We start from the raw sequence: 23,720 nt of genomic DNA on the forward strand, positions 1-23,720 counted from the left end.
AGAGAGAGAGAGAGAGAGAGAGAGAGAGAGAGAGAGAGAGAGAGCATTTTTTAAATATTTGTAGAGGGGACCAAATCTGCCTCTGCTCTTCAGTGAATAATGGAAAGAAGAGTGGAACCCAGACTTTGAGCCTCTTCCAGGGACACACGGTGTGGACGAGGAGTGACACAGCTGAGTCTGAGCTTGCACCACGTTCTCTGCGCACTGAGGCTAACTGTGGGCCGCCATGTCAACAACTAACTTGGTTGTTTGCACCAAAAACTAACTCCCAGAAGTGAGAAAAGAAAGTACCCCGATGTTTACCTTCAGTTCTGTTCATCAAAGAAACCTAGTTGCCATGCTTTGCCCTCCACAGTGGATCATGGGCAATTATTTGGGGACTCTGATATCTCACACTGATGAGACATAGAACCCAACAGACTATGTGCTCCAGCTTCCTCATTTTGACAAACTCAAACAAAAGGAATGATGGGTACGGTCTCTCTGCTGTTTAAGTTTAAGACCAAGGCTCTCCTAAGGCTCCAATTGGCCCAGTGTATTGGTTAGAGAAATTAACACTAGCTGCAGTAACAAAAACCCCAGAAGTCTCAGAGGTTTAACACAATTTAGTCATGTGCCAGTCCTTGAGCAGCTGTCCCCAGTACCTCTCCTCTGAGCTATAACTCAGACTCGTTCCACCTTATGACACCACCATCCCCTAAAACTTCTGTGGAACCTTCTACTGGATCTTCTGCATTCATGCAGACATCAGTGAAGGGATGGTCCTAATGGAACATTTTAGGGGTCAGATCTGGAAATAGCATTTATTATTTCTTCTCACATTCCATTGACAAAAACTCATTGCATGTTTTACCTTGGAGCAAGAAGCCTGGGAAATGTTTCTCCTCATGTGCTTAAAAGAAGAAATAGAATTACTGGGACTCAAGCCAGTCTCAGCTACATCTAGCAATGGCAGTGAACCTGGACTAAGAGCTCAAGACCTGATAGCTTCCTTGTCCTACCTGGAAGTAATATTTACTAATCCCATTCAATCCAGAGGTACATTTATATCAACTACATAGTGTGATTTCTGAACTGTTAGGAAGCTCTCCTGCTCCAGTATATCTTCTCTAGCTTACCTATTCTGGAACTCTACCCCTAGAAAATCCCACTGGATTCAACATTATCTTGATCTTTCTTTTCTCTTTTAAAATGTGTGCCAGTGATCAATTTATTGCCTCTTGGCTCCAAATTCACCCTTCATTGCCTGCTCTTCAAAAATAGACCTGTTCCCCTTAAATATGTTTCCTTTTGCATCTGGCACAGTGTTAAACTTTGTCAACAGAGGGTGGAGAGACACTGCAGGAGGAAGGGGTTTTCTGTCCTGGTTCCCTTATGCTTGTTTGGCCAACTCCTGAAGGCTACCAGGCTCCTGCAGCACCAATGGCTGCTTTAGTGCCTAGTTTCTATAAGGCATGGTGGCCACCAGCACCCAATGGCCAGCTCCCCTGACACTTCCCCACCTCAGGGGGTTTTGTAGCGGAGTACCTCTGGTGAAATATCTCTCTAGGATCAGCTTTTCCTGACACCCTAGAAAGCAGATTTCCAGCAAGTTCCACCAGTGCAGTATCCCAGAGTCTACTTTACCATCCTGTGAGCCACAACTGTGCCCTTTTCAATAAGGTCTGACTCTCAACCTGGGAGGACTCTTCCTTGGACATTCTATCTCAGCCCTAAGGGTACCTGTTGTTCCTTAGCTGCCATTCCTATATCCTTTAGAGTTCTCTTTACTTCTCAGTCTTTGTTATTTAATCCCCTGCTATAATTACTAATTCTTTATGTTATACTTCCCTTGTCCACATTACTGTGTAGATTCTCTCTCTTGATTGGATCCAGAATGATACGGAATGCAAATGTCCTTGGGGTAGAACTCACAAGAAGCCAATGACACTTTAGTGTAAAATAGTTTGTCTTGTTTTCCTGGCACCTAGAGAGTAGTAGGTACCTTGTTGCTAAGAAAGGGGACAGTTGAAAGGAAGGCCCAGCAAGGGATAATAGAAAAATCCCAATGACAAACTTTGCCTATTTCATAGTTTTGCCATGGGCTGACTATAGTTAAGTGTTAATCTTTATTTTAATGCAACACATCTCTGGTTCCCTGGGTCAGCCTATTGGCACCAGAAATAGAATGAAAGCACCAGTTTTTCTGGTGAAGTAGTAACTCTCGTACTTTGATAAGTTCAGTACATTCTTCCCTTTGTTTTGTTTCTTAATCACACATAAAAATGGGTTGCCATATAAAACATAACCAGGACAGCTCTGGACATTTTATTTCTTTGGATAGAGCCAGGCTACTCCCTGGGTGTACATCAGCTCCTTCAGACAGGACATTATCACCTTAAGGCTGCAAGGAAAACATGAATCAAAACCACAAGGATTGTCAGACAATAAAATGGCTCAGTTAAGGAGAGGCTAGTGTTTCCCTTCTCTGGGGGTTGTTAAAAATAGGATGGCAGCTTTTGTCTTTAGGGTGGTGTAAGTGTGGACTTGATTAAAAACTAGAATAGGAAGAACAAGACAACAAAGATCCATTCCAACTTAAAATATTTTTTTTATCAGAGTAATATATCTACACAATTTAAAAAACTTTTGGCACAGGGGATTTATTAAGAAAATCAGCTCTCCTCTCTCTTACCTTCCTTCTCCCACATCCACTGATTCCTGTTCCTCAGTTCTCTTCATGTTGGGGGGTTACCTCTTTCATACTCTTTCTTTATCATTTTAATAGGTCTCTGGGAGGGAGCAGATAGAAATCCATGTGCCCAGCCCACCATCTTGAAAAACAGCCTTCCTCTCATTTACTCATTTTTTGCTTAGGCAAGAACATAAGAATTTTCAGTGTTCTGAAAATTCTCTGCCTCCAAGTTAAAATGCATGTGTGTGGGTGTGTGTGTGTGTGTGTGTGTGTGTGTCCTTTAAGCCTGTTAAGGAAACATACTTCTTCCAGCTAGTCTAGTCCTTTTGGCCTTCTAGATATTTCTCTCTCCTGTTGGCCACTTGGGTTCAGAACCCAGGCTTTTTGTCCTCCTCCATCTGGTGCTCCTTGGATAAACATTACCTTAATTAAAACTTTTGATATAGGACAACTGTGACAATAGCAGATTGTAATATTATTATCAGAATTAAAAGAGCAATATTGTGAATAGTATATTGGCTACAACCCAAAGTGCTATGCCCTGCGACGGGAGACAGAGCAGCCAAGTAGCTAGAACCAAAGTGGCTGTGGTGTGGGCTGTACTGTGTCCTGCCACTCTTCCAAGGGTGGTTATCCCATCTCACAGTCGCTCACTCCTCAGCTGGGGCCTCCTGCTATCATCCCACCTCTTCTTTCTTTCTGACAGAAAAATGGAGGGTTGGGTGGTGCACAGAACAGGGAAATTAGGCTACATTGATCTTTGTTCAAACCACTGCTAGTTAATTCATCTATATACTTCACTTCACCCCATTTTCACTTCTCCCCACCTGCTGCAACACCACAGAAGGCCCGGGCCAACAGGCTCAGACAAACTAACGCCGTGTTTTAATTAGTCAGCAGCACCACACTTAAGCTCCTATAATCTCGTGACCACTAGTCTACCATCTTTGTTTATTAACAATTATTTTAAAGACAGCTAAGTAGACAACACTCATCGAATGCACCTTTATCTGGGTTGGTGTTAGTGACAGGGAAAGAGTTGGGACATCTACTTTGCAAAAAAAAATGCCATCAAAACTCCTTAGCACATAATACATTTTAGCAATCAGAGCCAGAATCCAAAAGCATAATAAAAAAAAGGCAAGTGAAAATGCTTATAGTCGTCATATTTTAAATGCCTTGTTTCCTGCCAATCTTACATCCGTTTCCAGAGAAGCAAAAGTTGCCCCCTCTGCCAGCGCCTTTGTCAGCTGCCAGCTGTTACTTCCCTAGAAAAAGGGTCAGAAGGCTGCTGATAGTTAATAGCCAGCCAGAAGCTGCGAGAAAGAACCGTCCCTCGTGGGTTTTAGCTATTGGATGATTGTCAGCTGAGAGCTACAAGTCCTGGTTTGATAAAAGCTAGCTACAGATTTCAAACCATCTTTTTTTCTTTTTCCATTTGTGCTCTGAAATTGTCATGCACTCCAAATGGAACTCCGTGAGCATGAGGGCTTTTGTTCTGCCTTGTTAGGCACCAGCAGTTAGAGTCCTCTCTAGACAGTCACTTTGCAGGGAGGGCCAGTGGGGTGAGATGAAGCGAGGTGAGGCAGGAGAGGGGTTGGGGGCTGGATGAGCTACACAATGCCTGATGGCACACGTGTAACCCTGAGTGAGGATGGACCTGCAGAAAGGGTTTCGTGTTCCGTTTGAGAGACAGGCTCTGGCTCTGGTTGTTTCTGTGATGGCCGGGGGTGGGATGGGATATGCGCTTGTAAGCTAGAGTCAGAATTTATTGACTGCAGCCCCTGAAATGAAATGAGTCACCAGCTCCATGTGCTGGGCATGAAATCCAAATCTCAAATTGCCTTAAGGCTCCCAACTGTTCCCATAGGCCAGCAATCAAGAATTACCTTCTCTGAGACATGGTGTGGAACTCAGTTCTGTAGGTTTCAGGGGGTCGGGAGAGAGGAAGGGGGGGCAGCAGGAATTCTGTACAATGGTGTGCTTTAAATTCAGATGCTTAGGGCTGTCATGTGCAATGCATCAACGGTGAAAAATAAACACCCAGCAGAAGCCAGCTTTGAGTTAAGGCGAATGCACAATAAATTTCAACTGGTTAAATTAATCGCTCACTGCTTGTTGTGAATATTAATCCCAGGGATGGAGCTGGCTTCAACCCAATCAAAAGACAGGTGAAAACTGAAAACAGCAAAACATTTGGGATCTTTAGAGGGAAGGCTTACCTGAGAGCCAAGCTTTGATGCTGAGTCCCAAAGAGAAGCAGAATATGAAAAAACAGCCCCTCCTGCTTTAAAGACACAGATGTGCTGTAATAACCAGCTCGGCCTGCCCTCAGCCCTCACATGTCCCCTCTAGAGCTCTCCAGGGACTTGTATGGAGAAGGGTCTTGCCTGAGGATATGGAAGATGAAAGAGCCAAGACTCCCAATTGTTTTTATTGTGGTAAGATATACATAACATAAAATTTACCATTTTAACCATTTCCAAGTATACATATAATTCAGTGGCATTAAGTATATTCACATTGTTGTGTCACTATCACCACTATCAATTTCCAGAATGTTTTCATCATCCCAAACAGGAACTCTGTGCCCATTAAATAGTAGCTCCCCATTCTTCCCTCTCCCAGCCCCTGATAACCTCTCTTCTACTTGCTCTCTCATTTGACCTCATATAAGTGGATTGTACAATATTTGTCCTTTTATGTCTGGCTTCTTTCACTTAGCATAATGTTTTCAAGGTTCATTCATGTTGTGGCGTGTATCAGTATTTCATTCCTTCTTAAGACTCTATAATATTCTGTTTTATGGATAGACCATGTTTCGTTTATTCATCTACTGATGGACATTTGGGTTATTTTCACCTTTTGACTACTGTAAGTAGTGCTGCAATAAACATGGGTGTACAAATATCTGTTCAAGCTCCTGCTTTCAATTCTTCTGGGTATATACCCAGGAGTAAAGAATGGCTGGATCATATATTTCACTTTTTAAGGAATCCCCAAACTGTTTCCTAATTTCATCTTAATACTTGTAAAATTTCTGATGTAACGGAAAAATAACCATTATAAAAATATAAAATGATGGTCACTTTTGGCATTTAGGCATCTTGCTGGCAGATCCTGGCTGTTTATGGAATGACCTGGAAGGGACATGGTTGGCTGTGAAAGGTGAGGTCCGCTGCAATGATCAGGAGGGAGAAACTTACCAGCAATAAAAGGAACTAGACGGTACTGCCTAAGAGAATTGCAAGACTCTTGTCTTCCCTGGGTGGTGCTGAGATAAGGATCTAGAGCTCTGAAAGGAGGAAGAGAAGAAGTCTCTGGAGAGAGGGGGCCAAGCTTGGCACCATGAAGGTCTGGGGGTCCTAGGGTGAAAGATGACCAACGAGATATGCACCAGGCAAAGATGGCCAGTGAAGCTTGAATGCCTCATAGTTCATTTTAAATTGCTTTCTTGGTCTGCCCTGGGCTGTAATTCCCTTCCATTGACCCTAAACCTTCAGCTAAAATCGGTTATGTGCAAGGGAGTTGCGATAGTGGCCCTTTGAGCAAACAGGGAGAATAAGCGAGACAGAGAGGTGGAGGCGGGGCTCTCCAATGTAGAGGGAAATCAGCTGCACCCATGTCCAGCGTGAGCAGAAACTCAAGAGTGCACATTGGCTGTGGAGTCCTTCAGAAATCCTACAGGAAATGAAGTGGGACTGCAGCCACCTGAAATCAATATTAAAGGAAAAGGGAGTGCACACAACAGAGGACTTGGGCTTTCTGGGTTATCCTGAGAACCTCGTGCCTTTGAGCAGGAAAGCCAGACCCCCGTGAGGGAAAGCCCAGCATCATCTGCTGAGCAGAAAAGCCCTGCTTAGTGAATGTTCCAGCAGGCCGGACAATGAGACTCACCCTCTCAGAGACTGGTTGTGGCAAAATGCACAGCCTATGAAACAGAACTCTGAGTGGCAGGGAGCTGGGGGACACTGGGCAGCTTAGATTCGATCTAACTTCTCATCACTCTGAGGACCATCCCCAAATGAGGCTCTCTGGGGCAGGCCCGCCCTGAGCGCTGTGGAGCAGGAACTGGCCTTGGAACATGAACTTGTTCAGACAGAACCGCCCCTCCCTGAGATAGTAGCTTGCAACGTGCCAGTGGCCTCGGAACGGCCATCGTGGGTATCAGAACCTCGATTCTGATTGTCAGGTAGAGTCATCTCTGTCTAGAGCTCCACCTACAGAGACACAGATGAGATTTCTTTAATCAAGACTTGAAGTAACAAAAGACTTGGTAGTGACTGAATCCACACTCTGTAGGAAGAATCAGGCGTAGATTTAATCCTCTCTAGTCACACTTCTATGCAACAAACTGTGAAAGATTCAGTATCATTTTAGTACTGAGGAAAGTCCTGTGTTTCTCTTCACTAGGGGTCTGCAGATAACAGCCTGTGTGACTAAGGGATTAACCTCCGTCTGGCCCCTCTTCAGCACATGATGTCTAGCTCTCATCCTGCATCTCTGCTCTGTGCAACTCGTCACCCCCGCGTCACGGCCCTCAGCACTCTCAGTCTTTGCCGATGTAACAGGGAAGGAAAACAATTGATACAAGAAAGAAATCACTGTAGTTGTGCGTCTGAATTCTAGAGGTGTAGGATGGAGGGGGTGGGGAGCAGAAGGAACGTGACTTGATTGTTGAGAAAAACACCTCTTGGGTTACAAAAGGCCAGCCTCCCAGCACAGTCTGGAAGGAGACCGGAAGTGATCTGCATAATGAAAAAGCAGGAATTTGGGGATTTTTCCCCAGGCATCAAGGGAGACTGATGATCCAAACCCAGAATAGCATAAAAGATATCAGAATAGGCTCAAAAAATGGCAAGATCAGGGCATCAGGAGAAAGGTCACTCCAGTGAGAAATTCTCCATGACAGGCAAAGCTGAGGGTCCTCAGAATAGCAGCACCACCCTTGGGCCCTGTTCTGTAGACTCTTGCTACTCAAATTGTGGTCCACAGAACTAGCGTCAGTAGCACCTGGGAGCTTGTTAAAATGCAGAATCTCGGGCCTCAGATTCTGTCATTTAAAAAAAAATCCCCTGGCAGTTTGCATGTACACTCAAGTTTGATAAGACATGTTTTAGAGCGTCAGTCTGCAACTTTGGCTGTACCTAGGAAACACTTGTAGCTCACTGCCAGAACTCTCAGGTGATTCTATGTAGCAAAATCTCGGAAGCACTGCCTGTGACGGCTCCCAACTGGTCTTTTTCTGGCACACAGTAAATTGTTTTTAAGATGCAATTCTAAGAACATCTTTCTTATAGATAGCATCTGTATCCCTGTTTCCTTTCACTTCTTCCTATATGCATTCTGCCAACAAGGCAGAGCTGAAAGGAAGATCTTCTAAATGAAAAGAATACGTAATTTTTTTCTTCTTCCAGGAGGGTGTGAGCATCAAGGCAGCAAGCTTAGAGAAAGAAGACAGCTCTGCTTCTACATGAGCTTCCTTAGGGTCTGGGAGGAGAAGTGGTCAGTCTGTCCCCAGAACAGAGAGCAGAACAGGGCAGGCAAAAGCCCTCACGTGGTATGTGGTTCAAACCTTGGATTTTCCTCAACTGGATCCTTACATGTGGTTAGAATCTCTGATTTGCAGTAAACTCTCTAACATACAATAACCCTTATTTGTTAGCATAAAAATACATCTTGTTACATATGAATGTTTGTATTGTCTACTACTTTGTTGACTTCTTTCCCTTACAGTATTAGTATTGACTGATAACTAATTCTTGGTACACTGAGTTATGCATTTACATAGTATTTCATATTTATTATTATAATAGTAGCTAATATTTATTGAGCACAATGCCAGACACTGCACATAGGTCATTTAATCTAATTTCCATACAGTCCCACAGGGTTGTATATAGTTGGGCACTTCGCACCTGGCTGAGGAGGCAAGTGGGGCTCAAATAGACCCTGGTCCCCACTCACCAAGCTCTATGCTGGGGGAGAACTTTCATTTCCTTCACTTAAAGGCGGCATTTGGAGCCTTGTTTACCCATGAAAGAGATACCTTACTATTCTCATTACCTGGATTAAGAAACCGAGGTACAGAGCACAAAGAAGTTAAGAAACTTCCTAAGGTCACACACCTGGCAGGAGGTGAGTAGGCACTCAAACCAGAAATCTGACAGAGCCCAGGCTCTTAGCACGGATGCTCTTGGCATAATGTCTTTTCCACTCCCCAACTGCCCTGTCTCAGGTATTCCACTCCCCGAAGACCAGAAACAGGTATTCGCCTCTCTGTGATTTGCCTTAGGTTCTGTACACCACACTCTGTCTGTGAGTACATAGAGTGTATTCCTGACACCAAAGGGATGGCTGTTCAGATTCTTTGGACAGAGATCTCCAGCTATTGCACCCCGCTGCTCTATACCGAATTTCACAATGTGATGGGAAGAGAAGAGGCATTGAGAATTGTCAGGGAAATGACACCCTGAGGAAATCAACCTTCTAGAGGCTCTTTTCTGGGATGTGCACAGTTTTCATGACAAAACAAGACTTTGGAGCCTGGAAGCCAGGCAGCCAAGTTTGCTCAAAGGGGAGGGTTCACGTGAACTGTCCATTTAGCTCCCTTACTTCCACACCTCACATCTTTGTGGAGCCTTGAAAACTCAGTCTGTCCGTAAAATTGATCTCCCTTCTAACTTTGTGCCTAAAGTTTCCACCATCTAATGCATGTCTTTGGGTTATGCTTGCCCTACCTGCCACTACCACCCTCCAATTCCTCCCTGCTTGCTTCCTGATGCCTGAAATTCCTTTAATATGGAACAAAGGCTTTCATTTCATAGAGGGTGATGAGGCTTAAAATGCAAGCACCCCTCTGAGAGGTGGCACATTGATTTAAATTCACACCATGTAACTTAGGTATAAATGAGTGATCAGATTTTTTCCTGAGAGCACCTTTTGATGAAGGAAAGGCAGAGGAGAGAATAAGGACACTAGAAAAAGCAGTGCTAGAGGAAGGGCAGTCTATGGGTGGTTTCAGCATATGCCCACTGTCCTCCTGGCCACCCCTCAAGTGGGTACCAGCCAGCATGGTGCAGGGGAGAGGCGTGCCATTCTTAGGGAGTCAGATCTGGTTTGAAACCCAGCCCTAGCAAGCTACCTGATTTTTCTACATCTTAATTTCTTCATCTGTAAAATGAGGTTAATAAAATCTATTGTGCAGAGCTGCTTTGGGGATTTTTATTTTAATTGTGGTGATATACACATAACATAAAATTTACCGTTTTAACCATTTTTAAGTGTACAGTTCAGTGACATTAAGTACATTCACATATTGTGCAACTATCCCCACCATCCATCTCCAGAAATCTTTTCATCTTGCAAAACTGAAACTCTGTACCCATTAAACAATAACTCCCCTTTCCTCCCTCTCTCCAGCTCCTGGCAACCACCGTTCCAATTTCTATCTCTATAAATCTGACTATTCTAGGTAGCTCATATAAGTGAAATTATTCGGTATTTGTCCTTTTATGACTGCTTGTTTCACTTACCATAACGTCCTCCAGGTACATCCATGTGGTAACACACATGTCAGAATTTCCTTCCTTTTTTAAGCTGAATAATATTACATTGTATGTATATACCACATTTTGTTTACCCATTCATTCATCCAACACTTAGGTTGCTTCTACCTTTTGCCTTTCGTGAATAATGCTGCTAGAACCATGATACACAAATATCTCTTCTAGACTCTGTTTTCACTTCTTTCAGGTATATATCCAGGCGTGGGATTTCTGGTTCATACAGTAATTCTATTTTAAAATTTTTGAGGAACCACCATACTGTTTTCCATAGAGGCTGCACCGTTTTACATTCCCAACAGTATACAAGGGTTCCAATTTCTCCACATCCTCGCCAACACTTAGTTTCTATTTTTCTGTAGTAACCATCCTAATTTTTAAATGTAACCTAAATAAAGCCACCCATGTATGAGCGTACATGTCCAAAAGTCAAACAATTGAGTACATCCAACTAGAGACTTGGAGAATAATGTAAGATTATTTATCATAGATTTTCTTGAAGGGGCACAAGGATCCCTCCTGCTCTTTCACCACCACATTTCTCCCCAAAGGACAAAGGCCCTCACTGCCACCCCGCTGTGTCTCTTCCACATCCTGCTGGGCTTGTGCCACTTCCTCAGCGTCCCTTTCCAAACATTCCTCTCATCTGACGTACCCTGAAGGGCAGCCCCCATAGGAAGCAGAATCTGGTCTCTCTCTGCTCTTCTCTCTCTCGGGAAGCGGCTATCTGGTGAATTTCTCTACTTCGTTATACAGATCATGAAAACCACTTGGCACATAGTAGATACTCAATAAATGGTAGCTAATCTTACAGTACGTACCTCAGAGAGGTATTGTGAACATTAAATGAGTTTATGCATGCAAAGTTCTTGGCACACCGCTGACACTTAATAGGCACTCTTTGAACGTTAGCTATTATTGGGCTGGTAGTAACGAGGATCCCTGGGTTAGGACTTCATCATTTTTTAGCGAGAGGAGCTGCCAACAACTTTGGGTCCAGTTGATCTGAGGGGAGTCACCTTGGCCCAGATAACCTTTGGATTTTCTCAGAACTTTGGACTGCTCCGCTTTCGGTATGCAAATGTCAGGTGAAGAGACACACCATGGCCCTAGGAAAATGGCATGACAGGACCTTTTGTACCTCATGAAGCCACTGTTCTCAATAGTCCCTCAGTAGTGGAAGAAGGGGTGTAAATCTGTACTGGCTCAAGGAACCTCCTGGGGGGGGAAAGAATAAGTTAGCCCTTTCCTTGTGAGAGTTCGTATTACCAGGACCTCTTGGTTAGATTCTTTAGGTCCTGACTGATTCTGCAGATAGAACTGGAAACAGTTCCAGAGCAGAACTCGCCAGGGATTGGAGGAGGGTAGTGATGGGTTCTGGCTTCTGCCTGGGCCTGGCAGCCCCTCTGGACTAGAAGCAGCGCACCAAAGCAGTGGAGAAGACACGGGCGGACTCGCAGCTTGTCTAGTGGCTAGTTGGTTTGGAGCTGCCTGCATCTCCAGCTTTTGCTTCTGAAAGAGACACAAGAACATGTTAAGACTCTTTCAGCTCACATGCCTAGCACCTAGCCAATGTCTGGAATGAGGCAAGCACTCACTGAAGGTTGTGGTACTGAAGTAACCAGAAAGGGCAGAACCGGGCACTAGTAGACTAGGCGTCTCCTCTTCCTGCCTCTGTCCCCAAAGTGACTCCACTATCAGAAGTTGTGGGGAGTTATCCAGCCATGTCTAGGTGCTGGGGACCCTTTGAACAAGGCCCATTCCCAGGGCAGTGCATGATGGGAGTATTCTCTTTCTCATGATGTGTCATAGTTTTATTCTGCCCTTTCAGCATTTGAAATTATAGCATTTAAAAATGGAAAATCAAGGTTTGTCCAAGGAATGAATCTTCCCATTTTTCCCCCCTTTTTTTTCATAGATTAGTGCTGTGGAATGGAGAGTTTCTGAGCATTAGGTCCAAATGGTTTTGTTTTGTTTTGTTTACAGAGAGGGGAAAAACTGACCTTTATCTAATTATTCCTTTTGCAAGAATACTGAACAAACTCTAGAATCTGGCAAACATAAATGCTTCCTTCTTAGACTTTTAACTGGAGGAAGAGAGCTGACCTACATCTTGACTACTCTACCTATTATTTATACAGCAGCCATCACCATATAAACACAGCACCATGGTAACTGGCATAGTCTCAGCCACACCCTTGTATTGCCTAAACCTTTTTTTCCCACTTGAAGTTGTCAAGAGTTGTGCAAAATAACAAAGTTACTACCTGTGTTCCACCCAAACATGTAGCAAGGACAGACTACAAGAGGGCTATGGGGGGAGGGGAAGTAACGTCCACCTGGAAGTGAAACAGTTCTGGAATCCTTCTCCCCAGTCTGGCTGTGTGACCTTGGAGAAGTTACTCAATGTCTCTGAGCCTGGGATTCCTCAAAGGTACAGTGAGAATGACAGTAAGTGCAGCTCATGAGACTATTTGGAGAATTAAGTGTGCTAACAGGTAGTGTATGATAGGTCCTCAGTGAAGATTTCCCTCCTGTGATGACAGCTAAACGGGTGTGTGTGTGAGCCTGAAAACTAGCTCCCAGTGGGAACTCCTGGGGGCCAGAAGTGTCCTTTTCCCAGACTCTCTGCCACTTCCCCTGTAATCATATTTCACTGTAACTCCCTCGAGCATGTTCTGATGGAAATTTCTCACGTTTAGGGCACCCTCTCTAAACAGTTTACATCCTTAGGCTGTTTCTCAGAAGGGGCCCCAGCAAAGGCGGACCATTAACTCATTCCCCCAAGTGCCTGCCTTTCTGCTTAGGATAAGTTGGGACGGGAGGAAGGCCCAGGTCACAGCAATTGAAAGGAGCACTTCAGCACTTGGTGTTTTTCCTACAGGATCCTTAAGCCTCTCACATCTGGGAAAATGGGAAAAAAGGAGGGAAAAAAAAAGATTCCCCTTGTTCTTCCTGATGGATTGTATTCCAAAGGCAGTACTTGACAGAAGCATCTTCCAGGCTTTTCCCAATCCATTTAAGGGCATCTAAAAGAAATGAAAAATATTTTTCATCCCGCCTTTTTCTTTGCTCTCCCTCTCTTTTCCTCCCCTTGCCATGCTTCTTCTCTTTTCTGTTCTCATCTCCTCACACCAAAAGTATCCTGGTACCAACCACTCCGTAGGGAATGCTATTTTACCCTACCCTAAAAAAAGATTATTATAATAATAATTTTGAGGCAGAAAGTCCAAGGCCTTACTATTAAAAAAAAACAAAAACCTTTATTATTCTTAATGAATAAAGTACTATATGCTTGTTGAAGGGGGGGGAGTCAAAGAGTCCATATGTGTGTATAGCATAAAAGCCATCCATTCTCATTCATTCCCCTCAATCCCATTCACTGGAGCTAACAACCATTTAACAGTATGGCATGCATTCTTCCAGAAATTTCTGTCATTGTCATTTTTGGTCATTTGACAGAGATATAGTGATTACCTACTATGTTCTGTGTAATGTGCTAGGTGCTGGGACCAGTGGTGAACAAACATAAACCTATGTATGTACGTGTGTTTATCTGTCGCATACATTGGCAAAAATGAGATCATGTTTTTCAATAAATTATATCCACTTTTCCATTTTAGTACATAGAAATAAATATAGTCATAAATATTTATGATTGTTAACAGCTGTGTAAATTCCATTGTAAGGATATACCAAAAACGTGTACAATCTGTATACGCTGTTTTAAAAACAAGCTGCATTCCCTCTGCTTGTAGAATATAGAGCAACCCGCTTGGTGTGGCCCGTTTGAACAGAACCTGGCAGTCTGGCTGGGAATGCTCTGGGGACTGTCCCCTGCCCAAGGGTGGAGAGCCGGTCTGCCGCGTGGCTGATCCTTGGGCCTCGACAACAGGCAGGCAAGGCCAGCACCAGGAGCACAGTGTGTGCCTGCCAGGACCCCGATGTGGTGTCCAGCTGGCCCGTGGCAAAACTGAGCTCACACCCAGCTCCCTCTGAGTCCAGAGCTCCGGGCACAACATCTCCCATCACACTCTGCTGCCCCAGTCATCCTGTCTCCAGATCTCCTTCAGCAATAAATTCTGTAGGCTACCGATTGAACAAGAAGGGAGGGGGAGAAAATAAACTTGAGGTCATGAAAAATGCAGCCAGAGGAGGATGTGTGTGTGTGTGTGTGTGTGTGTGTGTGTGTGTGTGTGTGTGTGTATTTATGTGTACGTGCTTACAGGGCAACGGGTTAAGGGCAGTAAACGCTAATGTTTTAAGCAATTAGAAATATGAAGAAGCTATTATTTTACACTCCCACTCACTATCTACCCCCAGTCTTCTCCTTTGGAACTGCTAATGAATAACCAATCTTAACACCCCAATTCAACCCCCTCCCCAGGCACCTCTCAGGCTAGGGAGCTGCGATAACGCTGAGGGCCAGGGGATACATTCCTCGGCAGTTATTTAGCTGGATGGTGGAAACCAAAATGCAGCCTAATTGGTCAGTAGCCTTTTCTAGTGAATGAAGGAGGTTTCTGTTTTAAGAAATAAAGTGACTTCTCGGCTGTTGATTCACTGCCCACAGGGAGATTTTTAAGCGGAGGCTTCCTAGCCTCAGTAGAAATTTGCATACAACTTCCACTTCCTGCTTCAGAGCCTGTTCTACTGCTTACCTGGGCCCCGGAGAGGTTGGAGGGCAGCCGGAGCGACCCAAGGTGGAGTGACACAGGAAGGAGAGAGCGCGACCACCCGTGGCCTGGTCTGTCCGTAGTGGGTCTACGGTAAGTTGTTTAGACTTACCTCGCCTGCCTAGCCTTACTTCTTAACCAGTGGCCCATTTTCAAAACACTCTTGTTTTCTCCTTTACTGACAAGTTTTGCCTTCCTTTTCCCCCCACCTCCCTCGCCCCACCTTTCACTTGAACGTGTAGAGACCAACTCGGGCTGAGAAAAATGACAGTTAAGTTTCTACTGCGAGAAAGTGGTGGTGGTTTAGTATTTCAGACGGGCGAGCCGAGATTAGCTCTTTGAGGAGCTGGAGGCACCCACACCGGGTCCGGTGCGCGCTGCCCGGGAACCATCTGTTTGAGTACTTACGCGTCTCTACGAGTTTCAATTAAGAATAGAAGCCCCACTTCTCCGAGGGTGCTGGGGATGGCAAAGATTAAGTAATTGGCTTCCAGCCCCAGGACGCGTCAGTGGCAGAGATGGAAGCGAACTCCCAAGTGTGCTTGATCCCTGTTTCATGCTGGGAAAAAATCAACACCACATTCTTGGGCCGGGAAGATGGGCTCGCTCGGGGCTGGCGGGGGGCTGCCTTCTCCGCCCCGCCCCCGCGGCCCTCCGCCTCTCCCCGCAGCCCAGACATTTGCTGGCACTGGACAGAGTGTTTAGGGAAAACAAGGGAGAAATGCTATTTATTACATTATCTTAGAAGCTGATCAAGCTTCATGGGACTTTCAAGTTCAAGATAGCCTTTTAGAAGAGGGGAATATTGTTAATGAGCAGGAGAAAAATGAGACCAAATGATGAATTAAAAAAAGAGGACAAGAAACTTGGTTTCAAGTTTTCACTCCCCTTCTCGCTGGCTCTAAGACTTAGGCAATTCACTTTGGTGTCTCTAGGCCTGGAGATTTCTTCATCAATAAAATGTGTGGGGGTGGGGGGTGGGGATAGTGAACTAACATGATTTTTGTCTAAATTCCCTTCTAACAAAATAAGGCGAGGGTAACAGGAGTCCCAGGGAGGAGCCGTAGTGGGTGGTCTTTGAAAGACTTGTATGTTGATTTTTTTCAAATATATTAATTTTACCTTCTGTTACTAGATGGTTAGTCCATGGAGGAAAAGGACTTTGTTTCTTAATCTTTTTTTATGCCGGAGCTCCCAGTGTACTATCAAACACTTCTAAGTGCTCAGGACCTTTTCACTTAAGCTGCTCTGATTTCTGTTTCACTCACCTGCTGTAAAGGCAAAAGGTAAACCCATAGTCTGGGAGAAAGGTTAAAGGAGGCTGGGCAGCCACAGGGCTCTGGGGGAGGGCTACCTGGAATTTCGGCGTTTTTATTGGCTCTGGCTAACTAGGAGAAACCGGGGGTTTCTTGAATTAGTTCATGTCCCATTTGGGTCACACAGGAAGAACTGTCCTGTGCACTTGCCCACTGAGTCAAGGCAGGCCAAAGAACTGGCAGACAAGCCTGGTTCCAGAAGGCTGCATTACTGACTTAGCTGGAGCTGGAAATCACTCCTCAGCTAGACTAATCGCTGTTGTGGGTGGGGAGGGTGCTTTCATGGGAGGTGAAAGGAAGCTGTGAAGCACATCCTGATACCATGTAAGGGTGATGACTATGATTGGAAGCATTATTAGATGGCAGACACACAGAATCCTTAACCTTTTCCGAACCATTACTTTTGCTGTTATTGTTTCTTTTGGGCAATTACGCTCTGTCAGAATAGTTCATACAAGCCCTGGCTGATTGGGATGGGCTAACTCACAGCTTTTGGTATTGCCAAACTTTCTGTGGAATATCGAAGTCTTGGTATAGTCCTCCATCATGTTTTTTTTGACAGCTGTCTCTGTCCCCCTGGGATGAGAGGTCAGGAATTTCAAGGCGTTTCACCTGTGATGAGTTACAGGGGAAGGCAATCATATTTGCAGGCATTCTGTAACAGGCACTCAGAAAGATAGACTATGTGGGTAGTTGGTCTAACTTAAATCTATTTTACCCATCGCAGAATCGAAGTCTCGGAAATATTCTTAATTCAAATCACTTTTCTGCTGTTGGCTATTTTAGATTAACCTTAAAAAACACACATATGAATTGAAGGCAACTGATGCAGAAAAGAATACAGATGAGGCATATTAAACGCTATAAATTCCTTTCAGATCCCACGAAATGACCCCTAATGTTTAATTACATTTCTTTATCAAAACAATCCTGTAATCCTTCCTTTGGTGAGAAAGCATCTGAGGATTGGAATCAAGAAGCTCTTCCCCTGGGCCTCTCTCCTTTCTTCCCAGTGTTTTGTCACCAAGATATTTTTAGTTCCTGAGACCCAGGCTATCCTTTCTCCCTCTGACATTCTTCACATCTCTTGTCCCGCTAGGTTCCTACTAGCATTCATGTGCTTCCATGTCTGACTGCTCGGCTGTGTGTGCGTGTACAGATTTGTACACAGACCTTCCTGGAGACCAGAAGTTATGAACTGGCTGAGGGAGGAGGGTGGGCTTTCTTCTACCCTATGACCCTGAGACCTGTGCCAGTTTGGCTTGTTTCCTTGAGAAGGCAGCTGAAATCAAGCTGTTTGGGACTGATTGGAGCCCCCCAGCCCACATGTCCCCCTTCCTTCCACCCCGCAGACTGGCTGGGGTCTTGGCAGCTCCCTCAGTGATGAGGGAAACTTGGCTCTTATCTGTCTCATTGTTTTCCCATGCTCAGGGTTCCGGTGTTTTTCCTTCTTTCCCTCCCAGGGTCACCAGGTCTCCCTTCATCTCTGAACTCGCTTCCTCCTCTGTGATGTCTTCCCAGACTATTCCTGGCTTACCAGCTTACCGATACCACTCTTGCCTTTCACCTGGATTCATTCTTTCCTTTCCTTCCAACTGCCCCTTCTCACGCCCAAGAAGACATCAAAATCACAATTTAAATAAGTCCTTCTCCTACTACACCAATTAAGGGCAAATTTTTAAAAATCTTCTTCAAGTTTTTGTAACTTTCCTTGCTTCTCTCGTCCCTTCTCCTTTCTCTCCTGAGTTTTCCTGTCCGCTCCTTCCTCTCCTTCACGCTGGGGTCTGGACTGAATTAAGAATCACCGATGTGTGTGCTTATCTGAAACAAGCAAACAACCCCTGGGCTGTTGTGAGGTTGTTCTCTAAGTGTTTATTACCAACTTCCAACGTGGCCGAGTCAGTCTGTTCCCGTTAGGCCCTCTCCTCCTTGTTTAGCGGCTCAGAGACGTTCCAGAGCGGACTTCTTCAAATCAGGTCAGGTCACGCTGTGCTGCCTTTGGCCTGACCTGAGTCGTACTGTGAAGGGGTAGGAACAAGAGCCAGTAAATGCTCCCTTGTCTCCAGGGCTCACCACTGCTTCCAATCCTCTGGCAAATCAAATGGAAGAACTGCTCTGTCTGGGAAATTCTGCAAGTAAAGTTGGAAGTATTTATTCACTGGAATTTGACCCTGAGCCAAACAGTTCACTCAAAACCAACTTCCACTAAGCAAACTGATGTTGTGAAAGTTCGCATGCATTTGGGCAATAAACAAAGAACATTAATGAGTTTAAAGATTTTTTTTTTTAAATCCATGACTTTTAGACACATTAAAAAAAAAAAAAAATTACTCCCCGAAGGATGAAGTTCAGACCTTGAGAATCTGTAATTGAAAGTATCTGATCCAAATTGGATGAGGGTCTTCCTAGCTGTAAATTTATATATTTATTTCTGATGACCCCCTGAAATATTCATGCTGTGTTTCTAGGACCCTTCAACCTTACTGTTGACCCAAAGAGTGCTTTAAAAAAAATTCCAAGCAGTTGGTGAACTGCAGCAGCGAGCCTTGATTGCTCAGAGCTGGTAATGTGGTTTATTAATTACTCAGGCTGCTCGCTCCTGCCCTTCCTGTGTTTCTTGCTCTGCTATTTGTCTTCTTCCAGGGACATAACACCTTCATTAAATCCCATCCGTCCTTGCCTCAGACATGTCCCCTGGAAGATATCCCCTCTCTAGACGTATCACCATTTATCATCATCCTTTGTTTATGCTCTGTCAACCAGTTTTCAATTTATTTTGAATTCAGTTTATGATTAAAATTTAATGAGATCCAATCAAGTGCTTTTCTCAAATCAAGATGCCTCTGCAATCTCATCCATATCCGATCCACTATTGTCACGGCGTGAAGGCAAGCCACCACAGATTTCCAGGCTGGCGATTCTTTGTACAACACAGGTTGCCTATATCCATGACTCCTGAGCTTCAAAGAGAAGGGTTCTAAAACATATTTATTCCAGAAGCTTCTAGGGGTTGCTCAACTCCCCCCATCCCTTCCCCGCCTCCCTCAAATAGCTGTATAAGTTAATGCTCCCAACCTAGATACAAAATGGTCACGTGAACAGCTTAGGTGCTGAACTGCTTGGATTTGAATCCCATCTGTGCTACTTACTGGCCTCAGTAAAGTGAGGGAAAGTTACTTAACCTCCCCATGCCTCAGTTTCCCCTTCTATATAATGGGGCTGACAATGGTACCTATCAAATATGGTGGCTGTGAGGATGAAATAACTTAATACATGCAAACAAAACACTTGGAACAATATTTAGCACATAATAAACATTCAATAAATATAAACAATTATTACTAACAAAGGGTACGGTTTCTTAGTATATCCATTTCATTAGGTTTATATTTTGAGTTATCAGCATAATCAATAATCAGAGGTTGGTAAACTACAACTCTCCGGCCAAAGGTAGCCCATGGTCTATTTTTCACTGGCATATTATTAAGGATAGTTTTTATATTTTTTAAGTGTTGTTTAAAAACAAACAAAAACAGTATGAGACAGAGACCATATGTGTCCACAAAGCATGAACCATTTACTCTCTGGACCTTTACAGAAAAAGTTTGTTAACCCCCTCCACCCATCTCTGTGGTTTTAATGGAAAGAGGAGATCTATAGTCTAGATTCGGCTGTGCCTTTGGAAAAGCTCCTTTATGTGTCTAAGTCTCTGTGAAATAGGAATGGTAGAGTGATACCACGTACCCTGCCTGTGGCCCCAATTGTTTTAAGGACCAAATGAGATGATGTGTATCAAATGTGCCGGAAATACACATGTTGGTTGAAAAGATATGGTCTCCAAACATTAGGTTCACATAATGGTGTTAGCATCCAGGTATACAAACAGTGAACATAGTCTAGAAAGAGTTCCAAAGCCAAATCACTTATTGTAAAAACAATAACAAAATACTGTAACCTTGGTTTTTTCTGAGAGCTTTACATGGTCTAGGCACTACAGTAAGCACTTTATTTATATTTTCTTCGTTTATCTTCACAATACGCCTAGGGGGAAAGTGTTGTTATTTTCCCGTTTTACAGATGAGAAAAGTGAGGCCCAGAGAAGTTAAGTAATTTTCTCAAGGTCACACGTAATCATGCATCTGGCAGAGAAAGAATTTAAACCTACAGGGTTGGAATCTGGAGCCTGTGCATTTAAATATGCATTAGAAATATATGTTGATTCAGGGTTAAGTCCATCTGGAAGGCAGCAGACACAGTTAACTGTGAACGTGGACATTAGATCTATTAATATGTGCTCTGAGGGAGATTTGTTTCCCCACTCTGGACAAGTGGGATCTCATGGACATGCAGAAAGGGAGGTGGGGTTGATGGGAGGAAAAGAAGCTTTTTGATCAACTGTGAGATCAGAAAGGTAGTGTTGTGAAGACTAATAGGCTTTGTTTCAAGAAACGACTAATTTAAGGTAGGATGCGCTATAAGGAGAAAAAGGGTGCTGGGAATAGACAAGAGCAAAGAGTTGGAGGCAGCTCAGGCGGTTTGACTGAGAGCTGTATGCAGGAAACGGGATGGAGGGGAGTTCCGTGAATAAGACACCAGGGAGCATTGTCCTATGGGATGTCACAACTGCTGCCATCTGGGTAAGATCTTACCTGCAAAACCAGATACCCAGGGTAGAGTAGAGGAGCTAAGGGAAAGGTGTCAGGCCTGAGGAGGCAAAAAGGAAGCCAGAGACAGAGACATGTAAGCAGAGAAAACCGACAGGGAGATTTGAAGAAAGGTGCAGTCAGAATCTAAGAGTTAGAACCACAGCTCACAGCCCAAAGGGCAGTGAGAGATGACAGAGAAGGAAAACTAGAGTCTCTTGGGTCAGATTAGAGTGAGTCAGAACTGCATGCATCACTGTGTCAGCCTACTTGTGTGTACTTGGGACTAGCCCTGGTTCTTAGCTGTGTCCTCCCCACCCCCATAAATATTCTCACCCTTTGCTGAATGGTCTTTTGTATTTTAAGGAACATAGTCACTCTCCCGGGTGATCTCAGGAGTGCCTCATCCTCATAGGTTCTTTTTTTTTTTTTTTTTTTTAAAAGATTTTATTGGGGAAGGGGAACAGGACTTTATTGGGGGAACAATGGTCAAATTGTTGTCCTTTCAATCTTAGTTGTAGGGGGTTCTGTTCAGCTTCAAGTTGTTGTCCTTTCAGTCTTAGTTGTGGAGGGCGCAGCTCAACTCCAGGTCCAGTTGCCGTTGCTAGTTGCAGGGGGCACAGCCCACCATCCCTTGCGGGAGTCGAACCGGCAACCGTGTGGTTGAGAGGATGCGCTCCAACCAACTGAGCCATCCGGGAGCTCAGCGGCAGCTCAGCTCAAGGTGCCGTGTTCAATTTTTTAGTTGCAGGGGGCGCTGCCCACCATCCCTTGCGGGAGTCGAGGAATTGAACTGGCAACCTTGTGGTTGAGAGCCCGCGCTCCAACCAACAACTGAGCCATCCAGGAGGCAGCTCAGCTCAAGGTGCCGTGTTCAATCTTAGTTGCAGGGGGCAGAGCCCACCATCCCTTGCGGGACTCGAGGAATTGAACTGGCAACCTGGTTGAGAGCCCACTGGCCCATGTGGGAATCGAACCGGCAGCCTTCGGAGTTAGGAGCACGGAGTTCTAACCGCCTGAGCCACCGGGCCGGCCCCCTCATAGGTTCTTAATCTTTGTGAACATCAGAATCGCTAGTGGAGCTTTTTCTTTTCTTTTTTAAAATTATTTTCTGTTAATTTCAGGTGTACAGCATAGTGTTTAGACATTTATATAATTTAAGAAGTGCCCCCCCCCCCCGATTAATTCCTTTTCTTTTCTTTTTTTATCTTTTAAGTAGATACACAGGCACTTGGTGCAAAATTTAAAAGGGATAAAATACTCTGAAAAGCAAGTCCCCCTCCTGCCCCTGTTCCCAGCCATCCAGTTCCCTTTACAGAGGCTGTTCTGGATTTCTGACGGGTGGCATTCGCATAGACAATAACAGGTCGTACGACACGTAGCATCATCTATGCACCATTCTGCTCTTTACTTTTTTTAATTTCACAGTACATCTTGGAAATAGTTCCACATCAGTTCACACAGCATTTCCTCCGTCTTTTTAAAAAGATGCAGAGTATCCACTGTAGGACTGGACCACCATTTAAAAAACCTTTTTGTATATGTGGGTTGTTTCTGGTCTTTGCTATTAGAAACATCCTTGCAGTTGCCTATCTTTGTGTCCTCTTCGTTTCACACAATATGCACATATCTCTGCAGAGGAAATTCTTTGAAGCAAAATTACTAGGTCAAAGGGCATAAGCTTTTCAAAATTTGGTAGTTGCTGCCAAATTGTACAGATTACACTTCCTTTCGCAAAGCATGAGAGAATCCGTTTACCAGTGGGACTCAAATAAAAATACACAGGAGGCCTGGTCCGACCTCAGAATCTATGGGTGTGGGGCCTGGTCATCTGTACTGTGGACCTCAGAAAGTGATTTTGAGCCAGAAGCTCCCTTGGGTCCCCTCGCCCTCTAGCCTCTCCCTTCCCCTAGGCTTTTGCCAAGGTCAGGCAGACGTGGCTGTTGTCTCCCAGGCCTGGCAGCCTCAGCTTCTCCCAGGCTTCCTGAGCTCTGGCATTCGTGCTGTTGAGCCTGAGACTGTCCAAGGCACTGCCAGTACTGGGGCTCATAGGGTCCTAGCTGGCAGGTCTTCTGTCCCCTTCAGGGGTCAGAGTCTTCTCTGGGCCATAGCTAGAAATCTGGGTTTTTCCACTTTGATCCAAGTGCCACCGTTGTTAGGGACTGGAGCACAGGCCATGTCAGGTGGACATCACGTGGAGACACCCTGGCATGAAAGAGGGAACAATGGAAACGGTTAAGAGTGGTGAGATACTGAGTGATTGGTTTTTTTTTTTTTAATCTGTAGTATTTTTACCATATTGACATTAAAGACCAAAAAATAAAACTGCTGTTTCCGACATTACCCATTCATCTGTTCATGGCCCTCTGATGTGGCACTTTTGTGTAACTGTTGTCAGTGACACCCTCAGAAGGGTTTAGGGCTGGGAGGGGCCCACATGGTAGCTGCAGGCACACCCCACCCTCTGCTGTTCTAGGCAAAGCTCTGAGGATACATGACTAGACCAGCTGCCTCCCCATCTGGAACAGAGTAGCAGATGTTCCCATCACACTGCGTGGTTGAATCACCTTTATTTGGCAAGTGAGGGTCATAATCAACTCTGCCTAAGAGCAGGACCTCTTAGGTATGGCCCACGCTCTCCTCGGGGTTTTACACTGAGTAGGCACTTAATGAATGTCTGAGAGGACGAAAGAGAGGAAGGGGGAAGAGTACCCATGTGATGTAATTTTAAGAACCCTGAGGACTTGGTCCACCAAATGCTCTTTGCCACCCCTCATGGAGCCTGATGTTCACACTGTCAGTGACCCTGCCAACTACACAGACTTGTGCCCACTCCAAAACAGGCA

The 23,720-nt window shown here is 44.7% G+C and overlaps 2 protein-coding genes across 6 annotated transcripts in view; one reads left to right on the forward strand and one right to left on the reverse strand.

Moving 5' to 3' along the window:
- Positions 1-4,519: 4,519 nt before the first annotated feature.
- Positions 4,520-23,720, reverse strand: part of LOC109449076 (uncharacterized) — a 112,928-nt gene continuing 93,727 nt past the window's right edge. Inside the window, exons 2-5 of one of the 3 annotated variants that reach the window (XR_016020207.1) lie at positions 18,111-18,360; positions 15,324-16,843; positions 11,838-13,268; positions 4,520-11,751 (exon numbers count right to left, since the gene is read on the reverse strand). The gene's annotated coding sequence lies outside the window, so the exon portion shown is untranslated. Of the gene's footprint in view, positions 13,269-15,323; positions 16,844-18,110; positions 18,361-22,258; positions 23,080-23,720 lie in introns of those variants that run through there. The other 2 variants (XR_016020206.1, XR_016020208.1) reach the window with 2 other exon arrangements.
- The window catches only part of TRAF3IP2 (TRAF3 interacting protein 2), a 39,889-nt gene continuing 30,462 nt past the window's right edge, over positions 14,294-23,720 (forward strand). The window contains exons 1-2 of one of the 3 annotated variants that reach the window (XM_019734943.3): positions 14,294-14,323; positions 14,813-15,008. The gene's annotated coding sequence lies outside the window, so the exon portion shown is untranslated. Of the gene's footprint in view, positions 14,324-14,671; positions 15,009-23,720 lie in introns of those variants that run through there. The other 2 variants (XR_016020198.1, XM_019734945.3) reach the window with 2 other exon arrangements.

Source organism: Rhinolophus sinicus, chromosome 2 (genome assembly GCF_057876585.1).
Source record: "Rhinolophus sinicus isolate RSI-liver-muscle chromosome 2, RSI-T2T, whole genome shotgun sequence".
In the NCBI taxonomy this organism is placed as follows: domain Eukaryota; kingdom Metazoa; phylum Chordata; class Mammalia; order Chiroptera; family Rhinolophidae; genus Rhinolophus; species Rhinolophus sinicus.